Source organism: Manis pentadactyla, chromosome 10 (assembly GCF_030020395.1).
Source record: "Manis pentadactyla isolate mManPen7 chromosome 10, mManPen7.hap1, whole genome shotgun sequence".
Taxonomy (NCBI): domain Eukaryota; kingdom Metazoa; phylum Chordata; class Mammalia; order Pholidota; family Manidae; genus Manis; species Manis pentadactyla.
Genome location: NC_080028.1, coordinates 91,226,193 through 91,240,654, shown reverse-complemented (window position 1 = coordinate 91,240,654; position 14,462 = coordinate 91,226,193).

Genomic DNA, 14,462 nt, shown 5'->3' with positions numbered 1-14,462 from the left:
TCTTTGACACTAATGATCTAGTTCTCTTTGCTAGATCAAAATGACCCTCAGTGGTGAACAGAGTCATAAAATATCTGATGTAAAAGGATCTCAGAGACCATCAAGTCCACTCACCCACTTTATAAACTGGAAAACTGAGCTCCAGGAAGAGTAATTGGGTCTTCCAAGGTCCCACCTCTGGTTGGAGGGACAGCTGGAGCTAGAACTCCCAATTCCTGACCCAGCTCTTTTTCTGCTAACATCATCTCGCGAGATTATGTTTGTAAAGCCCTCTGAAACATATAAAGCATAAAAGTGGTTGCATTATATTAGTATCAAATTAGGCCGAGATAATTTGAATCCCAAATCTTGAAGAGCCAAAGTTAAATGTGTGTGCAAATTTGTTCTCTAAGCCTTTTCCAAATGCAAATATGAATGAACAGTGTTGCTTTAGAATTATAGAACACTTTGGAACATTGATATTGATATTAAGAAATGTAATGAAAAGGCATCAGGCAGCAGCCTCTGGTATCTTCTTTTCACTGTTTCCTCTAAAAAGCCTGTGGTGTCAGAAGTCTGAGAGAAATTTCTGGTAAATGTTAAGGCCAATAGAGCTGAATAGAGAGAAATAATCTGTGGATTCCATAAACCCTATTTCACAGAGATAGAAACCCAGGCACCATAAAAGCAAGTGGGAAGTCATTGGGCCCCTCCCTCATTATCTGTGCCAAGAAACTATAGCAAAAGCAACAAGAAAATTAGACAGTATAAATACTACTGTAGATGATGGTAGCCAGGACATTTCTTCCATTTCTGATGCCTCAGTCCCACCTCATCATTCAACACCCCTTCAGAGACTTCAGGAACCCCTAAGGCTACCAGGTCAGAGGCTTTCTATTTCTGAATGCAACAGGAGTCGTGCACTGCTAGATCTTGAAAACTTCAGAGATTGACAACACATGAGACAGTGACGGGAGTGTGTCCCGGGTCACTGATTCATGGAGTTGGGTGCCCCTGGCTTGGTGTTATTGGTAGTCTACTTCCTTGCTCTCGGCTGTCTTCTCCCAGGTTGGAGTGGCCAGGCAGCCCCATGTGCCTAGGGTTGCCTCCTGACAGCAGGAATTTTCCTTCCAGTATATTTTATAGGTGGTGAGCTGAAATAGAACTCTCATCCTTAACTTTGTAACTGCTTAGCTGGGTCTCTGCATTGGGAATTTTTTTAACAGCTTTATGAATACATAATTCAAATATCATACAGTTCACCCATTTAAAGTGTATAAGTCAGTGGTTTTAGTGTATTCACAGATGGGTACAACCATAATCACAATCAATTTTAGAACATTTCTTCACCACTTTGAAAAGAAACCCTGTACCCTTCAGCTATCATATCTTAAGAAACCATTAATCTACTTTCTGTCTCATTGATCTACTTTCTGTTTCCCTGTTCTGGACATTTTGTGTAAATGGAATCATATAGTATGTGGTCTTTTGTAACTGGCTTCTTTCACTTAGCATGATGTTTTTGTGGGTCATCCATGCTGTAGGTACTTCATTCCTTTTTATTGCTGAATAATATTCCATTGCATGGATGTACAGCTTTTATTTTTCCATTCATCACTTGATGGACATTAGGCTGTTTCCACCTTTTAGCTGTTATGAATAATAAAATTGGGAATATTAGAATTGTCATCTAGTCTGAGAAAAAGAAGTTTTGAATAAAGGAATTTCCTTACTATTTTTATTTTTTACATTGTTTAACACACTAATTCAACAAATACTGAGAACCTACAACATGTAGACAGAAGCTATATTAAGGTTGTAGCTCCTAAGGATATTTATGATGATAGCGAAGAGAAGATTATCTCTTACAAAGCCCTTTGACATTGTCATGTAATAATAGCACTATGAAACTGGTCTTGCTAGTCTCATTTTACAGAAAACATAAGCTTGGAGGATTCAGGATCACCCATCCCAGAAGTAGAAGACAACTTGGAGACCTTATAGTCCAATCTATTGTTAAGATGTGTTTTCATCCAATTTTTATAGGGAAGAAATCCTTTCAGAAACATTTCCCTGCAACAGTTGAGACCTGTGCAGTCCCAGATTCTGAAACAGAGGCAAGCACATTTCTCCTCTTCTATGCTTTTTAAAATACATCACCCTTTGTCTTATCATTATATTTGCATTAAGGGATATCCCCTTTGCTAGCTGCTCATGGCAGAAAGACTGGACCAAAGGTCCCCTGAGAAATCCATAAAAGCCCTGGGGTATTTTCTGCAGTGATATGGAATGACTCCACCATTAAAATGATTTCACTGTCTCTGTGAAATTGGGTTTATGGAATACACATCATTATAGGTTTTCATATAAGCAGCTCCCCTTTCTTTGAGGCTGGGCCAACTGGTAGAAGTGCCCGCCATGTGACTCATGCTGGATGTCTCTGGAACTGCTGGAAGCCAGGGGCCTGTGCATGCTAGCACCACAAGGAGCATGTGTTTGCTGAAGGAGTCATATTAGGAGAAAGGGAACCTCCAGAGACAGGGAATGAGTAAGAGTCAGGAGACATGGACATCAGAGGTTGGAACTGGAGAGCAATGTGGATGAGTATAGTGGGCTCATGACAAGGCCTGTGGGTGGTCAGGGTACCTGAGAGCTTGTTTATATTGTGTCCTAACTTCCCGATAAAAGGCAGAGCTGTCAACTGAAGGGATCAGGACACCACTGAACACCCTGGGCTGTGACTGAGTTTAGTTTGTAGATTTCACTTTCTAAAGGCACCATTATTACCATTTTCAGTGCAGAATTTCCACTTTGCTGGATGCAAACAAATGGAAGTGACCTAAATGTCCATCAACTAGGACAAGGGGTAACTAAGACAAGGGGTAACTGGTAAGTCCAGACAGTGAGCTACTATTGGTTCTTCAAATAGTGGTGGACAGCTATCTGTTTTTCTGGGAAGATATGCATGATATAGTGTGATTTTAAAAGGTTAGCAGGGAAAAAAAAGTTTGTACATACAGAAGACAGATGTGTGGGGTGGGAGTAGAAGAATGGGTGAACTGTTTTTTTCTTTTAGTTTAGTTTAAATAAGTCTAATAATTAATATTTTTAAGATTATAAGACACCATGAATATTATGCCATTTGTATAAAATTCTGTTTGTATAGATATTTGTGTGTGTGTGTGTAATTTCATGTCTCTAAATATAGAGACATAGAGACCTTTTGCCTTTTGAATGTATATTTATCAAGATTAAAATTACTTGCAGAATAAGCATATTTTTTCAGTTATTTTTTACTTTTCTTTAATTCTTTTCTATGTGATTTTACCACTATCCTTGCCCTTAAAACTTACTAACTGCTCAAAAGTCATGGTATAATCTACTGTAAGATTATTCTATTTATTGGGCACCCTCCAGTTAATAGTTACATGATCTGTCTCATTGGAATTTCACAGCAATTCTTGGAAAGATAATATTATTTCTGTTTTTTAAATAAAGCAACTAAGACTTAGAAATCTTTAGAAATTAGCCCAAGGTCACATAGCAAGCATATGGCAGAGCTGGGACAGTAGTTCAAGACTAACTCAGGCTCTCAATCACAGTGCTGTATTGATATCAGAAAAAGCAAAAAACACAGGTCTTATCCAGCAAAAACTGTGACCATCAACAGGCATAATTTCCTATGATATTTATTCCCCAAAGTCATTTTGAACAGATCATCGTGAACTCTGATCAGCCTTAACAAGAAATGTTCAAAATTCACAGGCCTGTTCAAAACTGAATTATTCAATCCTCGTCATATAGCCAATAGAGGATACTGAAGCAATTTTAAAACACATCTATAAATTCTTTGACACCCTCCCATAGAAAGGCAGTCCCTGTGCCCCCTTCCCGAGTGTGAGCTGGACTTAGTGACGTAACTAATAGAATACCTTGGAAATGACAAAGCATGACAACTTCCAAGGCTTCTTCTGCCTTGTTCGCTGGGACGCTCACCTTTGAGCCCTGCACGATATGAGCCATCCTGAGAGAGGAAGCTCAGGCCATGTGGAGGTGTCCTGTCCACAGCCATTGCTGAGAGCTCAGCCAACAGCCTGCATCAACCACCCAACACTTGAGTGAGGATGCCTCAGTGCAACTGTAGCTTCCAGATGACAAACCACCCCAGCCACTGAGTCTTTTCGGCTGAAACCCAGATGAAATGGGTCAGAGACAAGCCATCCCTGTCTAATTCCTGACCCACAGAATTCACAAGCATAATCAAATTATTGTTTTATGTCATTAAGTTTTGGAGCAGTCCCTTATGTAGCAGTAGTTACCAAAACAGATCTCAGCTTCAACTCTGCTCATTCCTTCAATAGCTATCCATTTTCCTGAACTCTTACTAGTTGGCCTGGAGCCTTGGAGGTTATTTGGATAGGAATTATCGGCTCTACTCCCTTTTATCATAAAGCTAGGACAAGCTGCAAGCTCCCTGAAGGCAGGAATGAGTTTGTCATTTGACAATTATATCTCAGCATGAGCCACAGTGCCTGGAGCCCATGAACACACAGTTTCAGTTAGCTGTCACATGATTGAAGCCACCCCAAAACTTCATGGCTTAACACAGGGGTTGACAAATTATGGTCCACAGGCAAACCCAGCCTGCCAGCTCTTTTTGTAAATAAAGTTTTGTGGGGATGTGGCCACACTGATTTATTTACATTTTGTCCATAGCTGCTTTCACTCTGCAATGGCAGAGTTGAGTAGTTCCAACAGAGACTATAAAGCCCTCCAGCAAAACCTAAAATATTTATTGTCTCACCCTTTCCAGAAAAAGTTTGCCAGCCCTTGGCTTAATGCAATGGTGGTTTATTATTTCTCCAAATTCTGTGGTTGGTTGGGCTCAGCTGAGCAGGTGTTTTTCCTTCTACGTGGTCACTTATAAAGCTGTATTCATCTGAGAGCTTGGCTAGTGCTGGAGCATCCATGATGGTCTGCTCGTGTTTGGGGCCTCAGTGCTGACATCTGGGGTATTTCAGTTCTCCACCGTGCAGACTCTCTCTGGCCCCTCATCATGCATTAGACCATCCCATGTTTCTTTATGGAAACTTCCAAGAAAGGGAGTAAAAAAGCTGAAGCTATCCAGGCCCAGAGTCTGCACAGCATTGCTTCCATAGTGTTCTATTGGTAAGAGCACTTCACAGGCCAGTCAAAATTGAAGGAGAGAGGACTCTCCACTCCTGGTTGAAAGGAGCAACAAGATCTACAGAGAGACAGAGAGAGCAGAAATTGCTGCTGGCCATCTTTGGAAGCTATCTACCACATAAAACATACAGTAAGTATTTCTGGAGGGCTCACAAAGTATAAAAGCAGAAATAAAAGTGAGCAAGTTAAAGGCAAGACCTTGAAAGATACGCCCTAGCTTATCTATGTAGGGAGGCAAGGTCTCTATGAGCTGTCATTACTAAGACAGGGCCAGTGGAGCAGACGAAATGTTTAAGGTTTAGGCAAGCACAGAAAAGAAAAGTGAGAGAAATTTGGAACATAGTCAATGAGGTCATTTGGGGATGGGGGTCTGCAGGGATGGGACTTGGGGGAGATTAGATATGGGGTCTACACAAGAAATTCCACATCTCCTCCAACCAAGTACAAGAATCAGATTTCATGAGTCAGTGCCAGATGAGAGCTAGCAGGGGCCGATGGGGGGCAAAACAATGGACTTTTGTGAGAGTCTGTAGCATCTGGATGGGCGAATTGGACAGCCTTCTATTGTATTGTCATGGGTCAGACCAGATGGCTGACCTGGGTGGATCTGACTCCTCAAGCTTATGAATTCTGTCACGACGGCATCTGACAAAAAAAAAAATGACCCAAACTCCCTAGTTAATAGCCTTGGAAGATCTTGTTACAACCCAAGAAAGGAACATGGCATCTTCAACAACAAAAAAGCATCCCCTTCCAGTGGAATCTGACGGTTGCCATGAACAGAATCAACAGCTCAGCAGGTGAAGTGGGTGGAAGAAGGTGATCCATGTTCATTATTTTATGTAATCATTTGAAGAAGCTAAAATTTCCCCCATTTCACAAAAGAGGAATCTGAGACTTGAAGAAATTAAAGAACTCTGCCACACTCAGGGAGTTAACATGTAGAAGAGGCAGGATTTGGACTCAATTCTGCCTGAGTCTAAAACAGTAGTGTTGCTTCCCTGTGGAATTCAGAAATTGCCATATAAGGAGAAAGTCAAAATATGAGGCTTCATCTGTGTAGAAAAGTGTGTCTCAAAATATGTCCTAGGTAATACTGGTACCTTGAGATGATCCTTGAAAATAATGATCCAAGGAAAGTAAGTGCCAGAGCTGAGGTGTGGTAGAGCCTCCTTGGAAAGTCTCACAAATGCTCCTGGATTTAAATAGAAATCTGTCTCAAACCCAAGTCCTTCCTTCATGTACTGTCCACCAATATCCTGAAGAACTTATGTCCAAAGGAACATACTTTGGGAACATTTTACCTAGGAAGATGAGAGAACACTATTTTTAATAACCTCATTAAATATGTAATCACTGAAAACATATTTTCAGAAGCCACTAGAATTTGGAGTACCCAATTTTAAGATGAATAAAGAGAGGTTTTATTCTTCACATTCTAAAGAAAACCTATAAACCTTTCTGCTACACTTAATTAAAATATTTAAAAACCTGTAATCATATTATTCAAGAATAGACCCCTCTGGCCTCCCAAAGTGGCTGTAGGTGTCAGAATTAGAGGCACAACATTGCATCGGACATGCCACTGCTCCAGCATTTTGAAAGGACTCTGAGCAACTTTGACCCAGTGGATCTGATCTGTCATAGCTGGCTATGTATTAATTTCTCCTGTCTCTTTCCTGCAGAGGATACCTGGGAAAGTCAGCCTCTTTCTATCTTGCCATGTTTATATAATCCCAGTAATTCAGAATTGAGGTGGCAGTTACTTGTGCATTGCTGGTGGAAAAGTGAAACAATGCAGCTGCTATGGAAAACAGTATGGAGTTACTCCAAAAATAAAAATAGAATTACCATAGGATCCAGAAATTACATTTCTGGGTATATACCCAAAAGAATTAAAAGCAAGGACTCAAAGAAATACTCATATACCCATTTTCACAATAGCATTATTCTCAGTAGCCAGAGGCAGATGCAACACCCCCACCCGCCGGGTCCATCAATAGCTGAGTGGATGAAGAGCAAAGGGATACATCACACAATGAAGAGTTTTCAGCCTTAACAAGGAGAAAATTCTGACGCATGCTGTGGCAGGAGGAACCTTGAATTATGCTCAGTAAAAAAAGCCAGTCACAGAAAAGACAAAGGATGAATGTATGATTCTGCTTATACGAGGTACCTAGAGTAGTCATTCACGGAGAAAGAAAACAGAATGGTGGGTGCTGGGGGCAGGGGGAGCGGGGAGGAGGAGGTAGTGTTTAATGGGTATTGAGTTTCAGTTTGGGAAAACGAAAAAAGTTCTGGAGATGGATGGTGGCGAAGGTTACACAACCATGTGAATGTGCCTAATGCCATTGAATGACTTAAAAATGGCTAAGATGGTATATTTCGTGTTTGTATATTGTACACAATAAGAAAAGGAAAAAATTGCGGTGGTAGGTAGACAGTGTTTTATTTTGAATATAGGAAAGCAACAGGGGGTCTTTCTAACGTAGAAGCTGATCACACACCCTCCACTCTGCTCCCTTTCCTGGGCTCTCCTGGGCAGTGTCGCGGGGTGGAGCACGGCACGCCGCAGGCCTGAATGCTCCTCTCCTGGAGGCAGGAGGTAGGCGAGTCCAAAGGCAATTGCAGCTGCAGCTGGCTAATCACCTGTCACCCAATCCTTCATTCGCACCAGTTGGGGAGCAAGTATCCCACACGTATAACTTACCACTGACCCTGTGGGCCTTCTCATCCTGCAAAGCAGAGTGGGTGGCAGGTTTCAGGCTGAACAAAAGAACCAATTTAAACTACAACAAAGAACTGCTTCAAACCTAATGAAAATCAGGTATTGAAAGATATCAGGAGCCCTGTCTCTCCTTCTAGTTCCGTATTTTGCAGGGAGAGTAAAGGGGATTCTTATGAGACCTGGCTCTGGAGGGGCACCCAGGATGGGTCATGTTCATTAGCTTCTGGAACGATAACTGGTTCCTGAAGCCCCTTAGACTCCACACAGTTTGTCTTCACCCTGCTAATCCTCGCACTGCCACGTGTTTGTCATTGCCTCATAACTTCTACCTCTTCAAACTACTCTCAAAGTAAACAACATTTCTGAAGCAGTGGTGAGATAAGGGAAATGATCATCAAAGCAACCACAGAATGCTATTTTACCCGTATGGAACTGGAAGGAAAGGAAAGCAGGAAAGCAGGAAGGCAGAGAAAGGAAGAAGAAGGAAAGAAAGAACCAGAGAGGGAGGGAGGGAGGGAGGGAGGGAGGGAGAGAGGAGTAATCCAAATAAATGCACCTCTTCACACAGTAATTCCACTTGAGAGATTTGTTCTCAAGAAATTATGTAAGAGAAACAAAAATCTACATGCATTAGAATAAAGATCTCAGAATTATGTCCAACATTGGGAGATAACAAACAATATCTAGTAATATGGAAATAGCTAAGAGAAGAAATCAGCTTGATCATATATAGCCATTAAAAATAATTATGAGAACATGTCACATTACAGAAATTTTCTAGTAAAGCATTAAGAAATATAGAATTTACATTTATGTGTTTATTTTTATTATAAGAATATAAAATATGCTTATATGCATAGAGACCAACTGAAACAGAATTTAAAACTGAAAATTGTTTCCAAAATAAGTATGGTAGAATTATCAGTGACCTTTTTTTCTTTATAAAATATTTTGTTTAAATTTCAAATTAAACGTTATTATCAGAATGACTTAAAAGCCTGGAAGCACCACCAAATGTATTATTATTTACCATCAAAACACAATTTTTAGAGACTTATAACTCATGTCTTTCAATATGTACAGGTCAAATAGAAAAACAGAAATTCAAGCAAATACATGCCTTAAAAGACTGATATTTCAAACACAGTATCATAAACTAAGGTAGGCCTTGCCAGGAAGCACAAAAATGTAACAACACTGTGATACTGGGGAAAACAGTTTGGCAGATCTTCAGTAAGTTAAACATAGATGTGCTATGTAACCTAGCAATTCCATTCCTAGGTATATGCCCAGAAAGACTGAAAACAGATGGTCAAACAAAAACCTTTACATACATATTCATATTATCACTATTCACCATAGCCAAAAGGTGGAAACAACCCAAATGTCTATTAACTGATGAATGTACAAACAAAATACAATGGAATACTATTAAGCCATGAAAATGAACATGGTACAGATACATGGAACAACAAATATGAACCCTAAAAACATACTAAGTGAAAGAAGCCAGACAAAACACACCACGTATTTTATGACTCCATTTATATAAAATATCCAAAATAGGTAAATCCATAGATTAGAGGAAAATCAGGTTAGAGATTGCCAGGGGCTGGGAGAACAGAGGAATGCATATGGCTGCTTAATAGGTATGGGGTCTCCTTAGGGGTGATGGAAGGTGATGGAGGGAGAGAGTTAGGGAAGGAGAGGGGAGGAGGAAGGGGGAGAGAGAGGGGAGCCTGGTATGTATGTTTATTGAATTATGCACCTTATAGAAAATGCACCTTAAAGCCACATATTACTTCTGAATAGTTTCAAGATTGTATTCACATCTCCTGCTTAAACAATACCCTCATTAACACCCTAACATGCTGCAGCTATACTCTGCTCCTGGAAGTGCTGGCTGCTTGAGTTAAACAGCTAAATTGCTTTTTTCAAGACAGCTGAGACAACCATAAAATATAATTGTCACTATTAATCCAGGTATGACTTTAAGCAAGTCATTCAACACTTTCCTGCTCCATTGTCCATTCATGAACAGAGGCTGCTCTTTGAGATGACCTTTAGTACACTTTATTAAAACCCTTGTATATACCACAGCATATATTAAGATCAGAAGCTCTGGAATCTGGTTCCAGCCCTGACTTCTAGAAACTCCAGGCCTCACTTGAAGCCAGACAATTCAAAATTAACATGGTCAGATGAAACTCTTGACTCTTGCACTAGCTGGCTCCTCCCCTCTTTTCCCATCTTTATAAATGGTACCCATCTTCCCAGTTGATCAAAATAAAATTTCATATTCCTCTGAATCCTCAACTGTTCTCTCTTTACTTCACCTCTCTATCAGCATGATATCCATGCCCATCTTGCCTACCTACAATCCATTCATTCTCCATACTGAAGTCATAATGTTATTTTTAAAATTAAATCTGATTGCATCATGCATTTGCTTCAACAATTTTCCATTGTACATCCAGTAAAATCCAAACTCCTGACAATGCCACAAGTCCTTTGTAACCCTGTCTGTGCCTCTTCTTGGACCTCATTTCCACCCTGCCCTCCTTTCTCTACTGATGAGCCACACTGGCCTAGCACTTCCTTCATCTGGATCCTCACACTAGTCATTCTCTCTCTAGACACTCTCCACCTTCTTAGCTCCTCTGTAATTTGCTGATTTCAACCTAAATATTACCATCTCCATGAGTATTTCCACCACCTATTCAAGCTAAATGACCTCATCAACTCACTGTACTTGGAATATTTGCATAAAACTTAAATTTTTTTCTTAGATTATTATTTATTGGATTATTTATCCTTTATTTATTTGTTTGTGTATTAGTCAGTGTTCTCCAGAGAAATAGAACCAATAGGAGATAAATATGGTAGATAGACGATAGAGATAGATAGATAGATAGATAGATAGATAGATAGATAGATAGATAGATAGATAGATAGATAGATAGATGATAGATAGATAGATGATAGATAAATGATGATAGATAGATGATAGGTAGATAGATAGATAGATAGATAGATAGATAGATAGATAGATAGATAGATAGATAGATATAGATAGATAGATAGATAGATGATAGACAGACAGATAGGTAGATACAGAGATTTCATGGAGGCTGAAAAGTTCCACAATATGTCTTCTGCAAGCTGGAGACCTAGGACACCTAGTGGTTTCCTTTGATCCAAGTCTGAAGGTCTAAGAACCAGGGAACCAATAGTGTGAACCCCAGTCTAGAGCAGAAGATGAGGTGAGGTGTCCCGGCCCAAACACTGAAACAGAAGAAGGGACAAATTCCTCCTTTCTCTGCTTTTCGTTCTTTTCAAATCCTCAATGGATTGGACAATGTCTACTCACATTGAGGCGGACAAAGCACTTTCCTGAGTCCACCAATTCAAATTCTAATCTCATCCAAAAACACCACCAAAGACATATCCAGAAATTACATTTAATCTGGGCATTCTGTGGCCAGTCAACAAATTAAATTAACCATCACAATTGGATTATTATCCTTTTCCTCCAGAGAATTTTAAGTCCAATTGAGAGCAAGAACCTTGTCTGTATTAATGACTTTTATATCTCCAACACCCAGGGCCATGCCTAACACACAGCAAATGTAACAGTTATCTATTGTTGTACAACAAACCACCCCAAAGTTTAGAAGCATAAAATGACATGAAACAGGAATTATCTCACAGTTTCTGTGTGTCAGGAATTTGAGAGAAGCTCAATTGAGGGGTTCTGGTTCAAGAGCCCTCGTGAGATTACAGGCACGATGTCAGCTGGGGCTGCAGTCTTCGGAAGGCTCGGCCCTCCAAGATAGCTCACTGTCATGGCTGCAGGCAGAAGGTCTGAGCCAAGGGAGAGCAGGCAGAGGTCGCAATGCCATTTACGATGTAGACTTGGAAGCCACTCACTGCTATTTCTACAATATCACCTTGGTTACAAAGGTCAGTCTTATTCACTGTGGGAGAAAATTACCTCCTGGTGAACACCAGTAGGCAGGGATCTTTAGAGGCCATCTTAGAGGCTGGCTAACCCACTAAGTGCTCACTTAACACATATTGATAAGTAAGCTTTGGTTCAATAGTAAAAAGAAGTGTGACTGCTTGGATTTACATTCTGGCTCTAACACTTGGTAACTGTGTGGTCATGGCAAGTAACAACTCCGTAAGCCTCAGTTTCCACGTCTATAAAATATAATTGCTGTATTAAATTATATACTCAATGTAAAAGTGCTTAACATCATGTGGAGGAAATAATTGCTCAACAAATGCTATTTTTTATTACAGTTACTATTCATTCTTGGCCATAAGTCTCCTTCTTAATACTCCTTGTAAGGCTCATCCTTCAAGGAAAGAGAAAGTCACTCATGTAGGAAAAAAATTTTCAAATCATTGTACGTATGTGAGAAAAATCCAAAACATTTTCAAGACTGCCCTGAAAGCAAGATGACTGGCAACAGGATACTTTAAGAGTTACTGACAGGATAATATCAAGATCATAGGGGAAAACTGATATTTGGAAATATTAGATCAAGACGGTAGCTGAGCACATGCTTTGGTCACTCCTTCTACCCAAGAAGAAACAGAAAATCAGTACTATCACTGAAATACGAGAAGGTGTGTCATCAGCAGATGAGAAGCTTTTGGGAATTCATGTAAGAGAGAAAGCAGATGGGTACTGTGAGAAAACAGAAAAAAATATATATTGGTCTCTGCCCCCATTTCCTGACACAGAGCTCCTAAAACCCTGGTAAATTTCCAAGTGATTAGAACATTAGGAACATCTGTTACTCCAATGAGGCAACTCCGGGTGGGCTCCTAGATGGCTCCTGGATGGAGGCTGGCCAGCAGAAAGACCAAGCCATGATCAGAAGCTTGGAGTTTTCAGTTCCAGCCACATCTTCTGGAGAACGGACATGGAGTTAATAATTGATCAGATCTATGTAAGGAAGCCTCCATAAAATCCTAATGGCAGGGGCTCAAAATCATCCAGATTGGTGAACACATCCATGTACCAGGAGGGTCACATAACCCAACTCCACAGGAACAGAAACTGCTGCTTTCATGACCCTCCAGAACTCACCTTGTGTATCTCTTCATCTGGCTGTTCATTACATCTTTAATACATCCTTTAATAAAATGGTAAACATAAGTGAATGTTTTCCTGAGTTCTATAAGCTGCTCTAGCAATTTAAATAAACCCAAGTAGGTGGTCATTGGAACCTCGATCTATAGCTGGTTGATCAGAAGCACAGGTGGTAATGTGGGCCTGAAACTGGCATCTGAAGTATATTGGGAGGCTGGGTGTGGCAGTCTTGTGGGGCTGAGCCCTTCACCTGTGGGATCTGATGCTATCTCCAGGTAGATAGTGTCAGAATTGAGTTAAATTCTGGACACCAGGTAAGTATCACAAAGAATTTTTTGGTATGGGTGGAACCCCCACATATTTGGTGACAGGAAGTATCAGAAATGAAGAATTTTGTGTGAGGACTAAGAAACACACAGGAGATAGATTGAACTGAGGCTTTTCCCTACAGCAAGAGGAAAACACTGGATTTTTCATTTTAGGCACAATTGTACATTATTGGTGGCAATGTCAGGTGGCCTTTTTTGAGGGCATTGAATGTATGTATCCCCAAAAATGCTAATGTAGACCAGATTTGCAGGTTAAAGATGGTGGACTAGGAAGGCAAGATGAAAGCCTCCTCCCATGTACATACCAAGAAAGCAACTACGGCAAAGAGACTAACCCTGAAAATGATCTGAAGACTGCAGAACAACCCATCTACACCTGGTGAAGAAGAGAAGACCACACAGAGAAGAATAAAGGGGCAGAGCCATGATCATTTGGGACCAAAACCCTTCCCCCTTCCCAGCCCACAAGCAAGAGAGAGAGGAATAGAGTGGGAATGGGATAAACACTCAGGAATCCTGCACACCTGGCCCTGAAGATCTGCTCTGGGAATACAAGTCCACACTGCATTGGATTGGGCTATAGTGATTAATGGGGCTGGACACCAGGGCGAGTTGAAGCACTCTGGGAGGCTGAGACTCTTGCCCCTGGTGGAGGACAGAAATGCTCTGTTAGTCCCACTGGGACCCAACACAGAGGTGGCTGTTCGAAAGATTTACCAGAAGCAGAAAGTGTGCCAGAGAAGTAGGAGTCAGAGGGAGCCTTCTCCAGAGAAGAAAAGGCAGGAAGACAACACTTCCTCAGCCCTCCCTTAGTCCAACCAGTCAGGCGCTTGCAGAATCTAGCTCTGAAATTTTCCATGTCCCATGATGGCCACTCAGCCCTGTACAGCACTCCCCTGCACACCCATCCTGCCCAGCAGCAGTCTGTTGTGTTTACTTTCAGGTAGGGGGTGAACTACAGTCTCCTGGTTCTCTTGGCTCTTCCTCAGCCCACTGTCAGATACTTGCAGGAGCCAGCTACAAACCTTCCACCTGCCCCACTGCCTCAACTCAAGCACCCCACAGTGTGCTGCCCCCCAGCACACTTGTCCCAGCAGCAGCCTGGCATTGCTGACCAGAAGGCAGAGGACAGCCC